Genomic DNA, 11,043 nt, shown 5'->3' with positions numbered 1-11,043 from the left:
TACAAACAAACAAACAAAAAGAACTGGGAAGGATGCTTAGAGGTTAGGAGTTCTTCGAAAGGACAGCAACCATTATTTCAGGCAGCTCATAGCTGCCTGTGATTCTAGCTCCAGGGATCTGACTTGGAGCATCCACATGTCTATATAACCCATATACATGAATACAGAGTTTAAAATGTCTCAATAATAGAATGTGTTCAGTGGAAAAAATGAGGTGCAACTGAGGAAGATTTTCTAAATTGATCTCTGCCCTCCATCTGAATGTGAGCACATATAAAAACAAGCACAGATACAGTCTTTTTTTTTTTTTTTTTTTTTTTTTTTTTTTTTTTTTTGGAGACAGGTTTTCTCTGTGTAGTCCTGGCTGTCCAGTAACCCACTTTGTGTTTTGTTCCTCCTAAAGCAGAGTATACCAGGGTAGCCCTGGTCACTCTGGATCGAGTTGTAGACTGCCAGGCTTGGACTCCTCCAGATCTGCCTCCTCTGCTCCAAATCTGCCGCCTCTGCTCCAGAGTGCTGCTGTTAAAGGTGTATATCACCACTACCCAGCTGAAGTTCTATGTATCACATAGGTAAATAGAGAAGCAAGTTGTAGATGTACAAAGTGGAATCACTTAATGTTGGGTCAGACATGATGGCATTAGAGACAAAAGTGGGAGGATCCATGGTTCAAGGCAAGGCCAGCTTCAGCCCAACTGAGACCATTTCCACCCTTTCCTAAGAAAAAGTTATGCTGGGAAACATGAAATGTTTCTGTACCTATGTATGAACACATAGGTACAGAAATAAAAGTTAAGTTTTGCACGGAAGTATAAACAGCAAACTTGATGGTCATTGTGGTCTGTTTCTTTAATACCAGCACCCAGGAGGCAGAGACAGCATGGTCAGCTACATAGATCCAGGCCAGTCAGGGATATGAGGCCTTTTGTCAAATGGCAAATAAGACATAAAGTAGAAAGCAGTTGGGGAAGACATGTCAACCTTTGGCCTCCAAGGAGGGCAAATAGACAAGTGCACATAGACACAAGGATGGACAAGTGAAGCTTGGTAAAATTTGGAATGATGGCATTCTGCTTAGAAGTTAGTAATGTGCTTAAATTATAAGGATTCTGGGAACATAAATATTTGTATCAGAATTCTCAGTGGCAAAATACAGAGTCCTTGGTTTGTGCTTCACATCTGTAATCTAAACACCCAAAAGTCTGAGCCACAAGGACTGCCATGAGCTTAAAACTAGCCTGGGCAATAAGGAGAAAGTGCCTCAAAAGCAAACCCAGCCATTGTTCTGTGGGCAGTTGTGCCTACAGGCTTTTCAATTAGCCTGGCCTTTCCTAGGTCTGGTATGTCTCTTCAATAAGGCAGCTCTGTTGCTGGGCGGTGGTGGTGCACGCCTTTGATCACAGCACTTGGGAGACAGAGGCAGGTGGCATTTCTGAGTTCGAGGCCAGCCTGGTCTACAGAGTGAGTTCCAGGACAGCCAAGGCTACACAGAAAAACCCTGTCTTGAAAAAACACACACAAAAAAAACCCAAAACAGCTCTGTCCTACCCCACCCCAACACCCCCTCCTGGCAGGGTCTGGTTTGGTCTAGAACTCACTATATGGATCAAGCTGGCCTCCAGCTCACAGAGACCTGCCTGCTTGCCTTCTGAGTTTTGGGGGAAATGGCATGAACCCCTACAACCAGCTGTCCCACCTTCCCAATGCACATTTTCTGCTTTCCAGGTTCTGGAGGAACCTGGTATTATGTTTTATATTGTGTGCTTCTTTAGCTAGAATCTTTTAAAATTTTACTGTTTGTATGAGTTCTCTCAGCGTGTGTGTGTGTGTGTGTGTGTGTGTTCATGTATATGTGCTACCAATGGAGGTCAGAGGATAAGAGAATTAGGTCACCTGAAAATGGAGTTATAAATGGGTTCAAACTGTCATGTGGGTGATTAGAGTTAAATCTAAGTCCGTTGGAAGAGTAGCCAGTACTCTGACCCATTGAGCCATCTTTCCAGCCTACCTTACCTCTGGCTAGAATTGTCTGGAAGGTGGGAGGTTTTATTTTCCCAGTCTGTCTGGCAGTGCCTAGCACATCCACAAGCAGTACGAAACTTAGTAAATGAGTGACTGGCTCAATGTCAAAAAAAATACTTGAGTAGTTGTGGCTAACTCCTCTAATGCCAGCATTTTGGGAAACTCTGATCTGCACATGCAGGAGCATCCTGAGCTTAGGTCCATCCTGAGTAGTGCGGGTAGAGAAGTGAAGGGAAGGGAAAGCAAGTGAAGGGAAAACAAAACAATCTCATTTGCTGGGCTGCAGACTTGGCTCAAGGATTAAGAGCACTGGTTGCTCTTACAGAAATCTCAGTTTGATTCCCAGAGTTGCATGGCAGCTCACAACCATCTGTAACTCCAGTTCCAGGGAATCCAGTAACTTTTGGCTTCAGTAGGGTCCAGGCCCACAAGTGGAGTGTAGCCACACATGTAGGCAAAAGACCCAAGCACACAAAAATAATTGAAGAACCATATTTGTGGGCCAGTAAGCCTCACTGATAAATGCTGTTGCCATCATCCTTGATCATATGATTTTGATACCCAGATTCCCCATGAGTAAGTGTGTGTGTGTGTGTGTAAAATTGAGGAAATGATTGTTGATAGTGCTTTTTTTTAGATCACATTTTTATTTTATTTACATGAATAGATAATAGCTGTCTTCAGATACACCAGAAGAGGGCATCAGATCCCATTATAAATGGTTGTGAGCTACCATGTGGATGCTGGGAATTGAACTCAGGACCTCGGGAAGAGCAGTCAGTGATTGTAACTCCTGAGCCATTCCCTCCAGCCCAAGTTGATAGTGCTTAAGAGTATTTGCTGCTAGCCAAGCGATGGTGGCGCACGTCTTTAATCCCAGCACTTGGGAGGCAGAGGCGGGTGGATTTCTGAGTTCAAGGCCAGTCTATAGAGTGAGTTCCAGGACAGTTAGGGCTATACAGAGAAACCCTGTCTTGGGGGGCGGGGGGGGGGGGGAGGGGGGGGACGGACAACAACAAGAAAAGGTATTTGTTGCTCTTGCTGAGGACCTGGTTTCATTTCCCAGCATTCACATGGTGGCTCAAAAACATCTGTAATCCAATTTTCAGGAGATCTGCCTCCATCAACACCAGCCATACACATGGTTCACAGAGGTATGTGAAGGCCAACACTTTTTTGCATAGCAATACATCTTTACAAAGCGAAAACAGGACTAAAGAGATGATTCAAATGGCTAAGAATACTAGCTGCTGAGCCGGCGGTGGTGGTGCACACCTGTAATCCCAGCACTCTGGGAGGCAGAGGCAGGGGGATTTCTGAGTTCGAGGCTAGCCTGGTCTACAAAGTGAGTTCCAGGACAGCCAGGGCTACACAGAGAAACCCTGTCTCGGAAAAACCAAATCCAAAAAAAAAAAAAAAAAAAAAAAAAAAGAATACTAGCTGCTCTTCTAGAGATCCTGAATTTAATTTCCAGCAACCACATACTAGCTCACAACCATCTGTAATAGGACCTACTACCCTCTTCTGGGTCTGCATGAAGACAGATCACTCATATACATATAAATAAAAATTTTATTTTAAAAAAAGTGAAACAAGGCATGGTGGTTCATGCCTTTAATCCAAGTACTCTTGAGTCTCAGGCCAGTTTGGTTTACATAGTGAGTTTCAATCCAGCCATGGCTTCACAGTAAGGCCCTGTCTCAAAAAAAATAAAAGAAAAACCGAAGAGAGTAATAGTGGAAGACACTCAGTATCCAGACTAGATCATTCATCACACATGAATGGTATTTGACCATATGTGCCACATGTGATATGTACCTTAAGGATACTTGGGTTTATAGAGGTCTGTAACAGAGGTCAGGAAATAATAAGGTGCTTTGCTCCATTGTCATAATCTATTCTTGTATGATTCTTTAGGGATTCCAAATGGAAACATCTCCATTGTTTTTTAGGTCTCTTATGCCTCCAGAGGGCTGGGATTATGTTCATGTGCCAGTCACCATGCCTGGCAGTGAACATTTGCAAAGCAGATTTTGTACTAGGTTTGGGAAGTGAAAGGTAAAGAAAGGTTCTTGTCATAGGTAGTGTTGGAATATGCATCCAGAAATGTAAGCATGAAAACCGTGCTCAAGAGGAAGACACAGAGGGCTGGGATGAGCAGTGAGGGGTGGTGGTCATCATCTTTGTTCCATCTCGAGAGTGTGAAGAGCTATTGGTCAATTTATGTAGATGTTGTGATACACCTTGAAAATCATGTCACATCGATAGAACTTCCTATGACAAGTCTCAATCCTGTGTTAGCATCTAACTTCAACCTTGACACTATTCTGTGAAGGAATGATTACTTATGTATGATTTGGCCCTTCACAATCAAAATGCAATTTTTATTATAAGTAATTAGCTTTGTAGATTTTTTGTGTTTATCATCCATCCATTCATCTATCTATCTGTCTGTCTGTCTGTCTATCTATCCATCTATCTATCTATCTATCTATCTATCTATCTTGAAGCAGGATCTCATTAGTAGTCCTAGAATCAACCACATGGTGGCTCACAACCATCTGTTATGGGATCTGATGCCTTCTGGCATTTCTGAAGACAGCTACAGTGTATTCACATGTAAATATAAAATACATAAAGTCTTTAAAAAACAAAACAAAACAAGATAGGCTGAGAATTACCAAGTTATCAAGGCCAGCCTGCATTGAAAGAACATCAACAGCAAGCCAAACAGAACTTTATTTGAAGACAGTGAATAGAATTAGGATAATTCATAGTTAATATTGTTCAAGTATTGTTCAAGAGACACGGAATATTGTACACACAAAGCCAAAAGAGGCATGAAAAGGAACCAAGATAATAGAAACTTGGGTAGTCACTATAAAAATCAGTATGGAAGTGTCCCAAAAATCAAATGACAGATAAACAGAAACAGTAAAAATAGTGTATCCTGGGCTGGAGAGATGGCTCAGTGGTTAAGAGCACCGACTGCTCTTCCAAAGATCCTGAGTTCAAATCCCAGCAACCACATGGTGGCTCACAACCATCCATAATGAGATCTGACTCCCTCTTCTGGATGGAGTGTCTGAAGACAGCTACAGTGTACTCAAATATAATTAATTAATTAATTAAAAATTTAAAAAAAAATAGTGTATCCTATGATCTAGCATATAGCAAAAGCAAATGAAATCAGCATAGAGATGATATTCCTGAGTCTGGGATGTGGCTCAATTGGTAAAATTCTTAATATTATGCCTAAGATTTTGGTTTAATCCCCAGCATTTCATAAACCAGGCAGGGTAGCGAGTACCTGCGATCCCAGCCCTTGGAATACCGAAGCAAGAGAATCAGAGATGGGTCAGTTACTAAAGCACTTGTTTCACCATCAGAAGCACCTAAGTTTGCGATCCTAGAACCAGCACTAAAAGCTGGGCATGTTAGCTTGTGGGGTTTTTGTTTTTAAAGATTTATTTATTTTTATTTATATGAGTGCACTGCAGCTGTTTTCAGACATAGCAGAAGAGGGCATGAGATCCCATTACAGATGGTTGTGAGCCATCATGTGGTTGCTGGGATTTGAACTCAGGACCTCTGGAAGAGCAGTCAGTGCTCTTAACCACTGAGCCATCTCTCCAGCCCCGCTTGTGGGGCTTTTGTTTTTTGTTTTGGTTTGGTTTTTGGATTTGTTTTTTTTTTTTTTTTGAGACAGGGTGTCTCTGTATAGCCCTGGCTGTCCTGGAACTCACTCTGTAGACCAGGCTGGCATTGAACTCAGAAATCCACCTACCTCTGCCTCCCAGAATGCTGGGATTACAGGCGTGTGCCACCACTGCCCAGCTCAGTTTTTTTTTTTAAATTCTATTTATATGTATGGGTGTTTCGCCTGTAAATATGTCTGTGGAACATGTGTGTACATGTGTCCTCAGAAGTCAGAAGATAGTGTTGAAACTGGAGTTACAGATGTTATGAGCTGCCATATAGGTTCTGGGAATTGAATTTGGGTCCTCTTGAGCAACAATTAATGCTCATAACCACTGAGCCACCTTTCCACCCCATACCCTGTGTTTCTAATCCCAGTAGTAGTGAGGTAGGAGCCAGAATTAGGCAAATTCCTGGAAATTTGTTGGCCAGTTCCTGGAGAAGTTCCAGGTCAATGAGAGATCCTGTCTCAAAAAGTGGACAGAAGCAAGGCAGTTGTGATCATCTTCTGACCTCTACACACACATACATATATACTCCCACATATACATGCACATCCATATATATTCACACAACCACACATAAACAAAAGAAGCTCAACAAGGTCATCCTTGGCTACATAGGTGATGCAAAGCCAACCTGAGATACATCATGAGACCAGGTGATTCTGTCTTAAAACAACAAACAAACAAGATATAAAACAATAAATTGAAAGAAGGACTATTAGTGACCGTGGGAAGAAAACAAGCAGCATAGAGAAATAAGGTGAGAATAGGAAAGTGTACAGGCATAATCATGGTGTACACATATATTGAAATATAACAGTTGATTTGTTTGTACAATGAATATTTGTTGATATTGAAATTGAATATTTGTTGATAAAAAGACTTCATTTTGAAAATATGAAAATCATTTATTTGAGGTCAACACTGTACAGGGATTTTAATACTGCAATATGGCTGCACCAGCCAGGGGTCACATCTACAGAACTTCTAGGTCTGTGTGATCAAGCTGGAATACAGATACAACCTTAATACACACCTTTAATCCCAAACAATGAAGGAAAACTTAGTCTGTAGAAGGTCGCAGCCATGTTTGAAAGTGAATCTAATTGAGGGGCAGACCCAAGTGATGAGTCAGAGAATCACTGACAGAATGACTCAGAGGATGCACCCAACTCTCACAAGAACAGCACAGGAAAGAGAAACTATTTAAGAGCAGGAGTCAGTGTAGTGCACCCGAGGTTAAATTCGTTCACGAGTTCATGCAGTTTAGTGCAGGTCATCAGAGGTATTTGAAACCAGAGAACAAGAAAGAGTCAGAAGTTGAGAACAAATTGCCAGAGTTAGTTTGAGGCCAAGCAGAGAAATTCAATGAGAAGCTGAGAGGAGCCAGATTGAGTCAGTCAGCTTGGAGAGGAGTTTGAGCCAGAACAGCTGAGTGAACCAGCCAGCCAGAGTTCAGAAAGAACTGGAAAACAGTGAGCCTCTGAGATGACAATTGCATCAAGTGAATAAAGGTTACATTTACACAACACATTGCACAGGTTGAATGACAGAGTAGATATACCAAAGAATGAGTTAGTGAGATAAAAATGTGGACCAAGAAATCCTCCCAGAATGCACTAAAAAATGAAAACTGATGGAAGTACAAGTGAGGATTTGGGCAGTGTTACGGTTGAGTTCAGAGTGCAAGTATTAGGAGGAAAAGGCAAAGCAGATGTGGGAGGTTGTTCTGCAGCTGCTGTTCTCTGGCCCCACCATCTTCTGGACCCATTCTTCACTAAAGAGGCTAAAACTATCCACAGATTGCTTTTCCAGTCAGTGTAACAGCTAGCTCATGAGTGAGTGACATCTTTATTGGTGGCACCTGACAGAAGCTCTGCTGTGACCAACTACTGTCCAATGTTGGAGTGGTGTGTTGTGACAGTAAACTATCCTAAATGTAATAAAGTGAGTTTTCACTCAATCAAAAGCCATGCTGAAAATGGCCCATCAGAGTCCATTTTTTGAGTCCATCTTTGCATTCTTTGGAAGATATTAATCCCCTTAATGTTTGAAATATTGAGAATACCTTTTAAGAAATATTTATTTTAGCCGGGTGGTGGCGGCGCACACCTGTAATCCTAGCACTCTGGGAGGTAGAGGCAGGCGGATTTCTGAGTTCGAGGCCAGCCTGGTCTACAGAGTGAGCTCCAGGACAGCCAGGGCTACACAGAGAAACCCTGTCTCGAAAAAACCAAATCCAAAAAACAAAACAAAACAAAAAAACAAAAAAAAAAACACTTGATGGATAAGTTTCTGCTTTCTAATTCCTCATAATAGGGATTAAACTTCAGTGTGACCCTCTCTCTCCCTCTCTCCCCCACCCCTTCTCTGTCCTCCACCTCCTCCTGTGTTTTGGTGTACTGCCTGCATGTATGTCTGTATGAGAGTGTCATATCTCCTGGAATGGGAAGCACAGACAATAGTGAACTACCATGGAATGGAATCAGGGTCCTCTGGTAGACCAATGAGCATACTCAGCAGCTGATCTATCTCTTCAGTCCCAAAACTTGAGCATGATTTTCAGAGGGATCAGTCTACATTCATACCACAGACAGCCCTTCCTTTGTATGAAGTCCCCCAGCATAAATGGGCCTTCTCAGTGGTGTCTGCCTTATGTCACGAGGCATGGACTACCTCATGTGTCCTCCTGCTCTCAGAATAGGGTTGCCAGTTTCCTACATTTTTTTGGGGGGGGGGGGGTTCTTGGATTTTGGTTTTTTTGAGACAGGGTTTCTCTGTGTAGCCCTGGCTGTCCTGGAACTCACTCTGTAGACCAGGCTGGCCTCGAACTCAGAAATCCACCTGCCTCTGCCTCCCAAGTGCTGGGATTACAGGCATGTGCCACCACCGCCTGGCTTCCTACATTTTTAATATAGTTTAAATCATTTTTCGACTATACCCTCTCATCTCTCTCACTCCTACTGCACAACCCCTTCTTTCAGATCCCATTCTGGAGCAGATTTAGAGACCCTCAGCCAAACACTAAGCAGCCAGGTGAACCCTGCAGGAGTGGGGTTGGAAGGATTGCAGGAGCCAGCAGGGTGGAGGACACAAGGAGAACATGGCCCACAGGATAACTAAGCAGGGCCCATAGGGGATCACAAGAGACTGTAGCCACGACCACAGGCCCACATGGGTCTGACATAAGGGATCACAAGAGATTGTAGCCACGACCACGGGCCTGCATGGGTCTGACTTAGGTCCTCTGCATATATATTATAGTTGTGCGGCTTGTTTTTGTGAGACTCCTAAGACTTGGCAGGGAGGATCTGGCTTTTTTGTCTGCTCTTGGGACCCTTTTCCTCCCACCTTGAGATGAGGGCTTGTGCCTAGTTTTTTTCTTTGTCTCCTTGTTTCTATTTATTTATTTATTTATTTATTTATTTAATGTATGAGTGTTCTGTTGCATATATATCTGCCTGCCTGAAGAGGGCATCAGATCCCCCTATAGATGGTTGTGAGCCACCGTGTGTTGTTGGGAATTGAACTCATGACCTATGGAAGAGCAGTTAGTGCTCTTAGCCACTGAGCCATTTCACCAGCCCTGTGCCTAGTTTCATTGTAACTTGTCATGCTACCGTGCCATGTTTGGTTGATATCCCTGGGAGAACTGCTCTTTTTTTTGGAGGGGGAATGGGAGGAGGAAGAATGGGTCAGTGGGAGAGGAGATGAGGAGGAAGAATGGGAACAGTGGAGGGAGGGGAACTGTAGTCAGGATGCCATGTATGAGAGGCAAACAAAAGGAAAAAAAACCCTAAATCCTATCCCTATTTAAAAATTATTGGGCTGGAGAGGTGGCTCAGTGGTTAAGAGCGCTGGCTGCTCTTCCTGAGCTCAATTCCTAGCACCCACATGGTGGCTCACAACCATTTGTAATGGGATCCGATGCCCTCTTCTGGGGTGTCTGAAGACAATTACAGTATACTTATATAAAATACATAAAATAAATAAATCTTTAAAAATTTATGTGGCGATGGAGGTACAACACCCTTAATCCCAGCACTCAGGAAGCAGAGGCAGGCAGATATATATGCATTCGAGGCTAGCCTGGTCTACAGAGCTAGTTCCAGGTCAGTCAGGGCTACACAGAGAAACCCCATCTCAAAAAAAAAAAACATATACAAAAGAAAATTACTTATTCATTCATTGGTTCATTGGGTGTGGGTCCATGTGCCTCAATGTGGATCTGTGGATGTGGAGGCTGGAGGATGGCTTGCACGATTCAGGACTGGTCTTTCCCCTTCTGAAGGAGTCAATGAAGGAGGATGAAGAATTCAGCAGGATGATAAGGCTTAAAGGTGGGGGGTATAGGGGTTAGGTGAGTGTGGCTAGGTGGCGTGGGGGAAGGTGTCCAGGCGGGCCCTTGCCTGGGCACCTCTGCCTCTGAGGGACCACACACACACAGACATGGTATAGAATAGAGTTTATTCAGAATAGGGGATGGGAATTAGTGGTAGAGAGAGAGGGGTAGAGAGAGAGAGAGAGAGAGAGAGAGAGAGAGAGAGGGGGAGAGTGGAGGGAGAGAGAGTGGAGGGAGAGAGAGTGGAGGCCGGCCATGACCACGTGGAGGTGGGGGAAGAGCCCCAGGGGCAGAGAGGTGAGAGTATGTGGGAGAGCGGTGGCTAGTGCCTTTCCCTCTGAGAAACCTTATGCAGTTCTTCTTGTCCTTGTTGTTCTGAGACGGGGTCTCATTCTGAATACCTAGCTGGTCTGACACTCAGAGAGATCTGCTTGCCTCTGCCTCCTGCATGCCTCCGTGTCCTGCTGCAATTCATTGAGACCTGTTTGTGCTAGATCTGGTGGTGTAGGCCTGTAATTCCACCCACTTGAAGGCTATGACAGGAAGATGAAAAGGTCTCTGAATCCCAGTACTACGAGCAGAATCAGGCAGGCTCAGAGACAGTGCCCAGCGAGCAACCCCTAGGCTCTGCTTGGCTTAGGTTGTGCGCACCCCTTCTCCAACAAGACACCGAGCGACCTCAGATCCTTACCTGTATCAAGCACTATGCACACACTTTAAAATTCTTAGAGTGTGCCTAGCAACCTAGGACATTGAATGCAGTTACACCCTCCAAACAATGGAGGGCTTTGCAAAGTGGCCAGTGGGTAAAGACACTTGTGGCACAAAGATGATGACTTGAGATTGATTCTTCAAATCCACATTGGAAGGAGAGAACAAGTTCCCTAAAGTTGTCTTCTGACTAGCACAGACTGTGACATGCATGCTTCTTCATGCTTGCACGTACATACACACACACACACACACACACACACA

The sequence above is a fragment of the Apodemus sylvaticus genome, chromosome 10, assembly GCF_947179515.1.
Source record: "Apodemus sylvaticus chromosome 10, mApoSyl1.1, whole genome shotgun sequence".
NCBI classification, from domain to species: Eukaryota; Metazoa; Chordata; class Mammalia; order Rodentia; family Muridae; genus Apodemus; species Apodemus sylvaticus.
The sequence above is the reverse complement of the archived record's forward strand: the minus strand, read 5'-3'. Positions refer to the sequence as shown.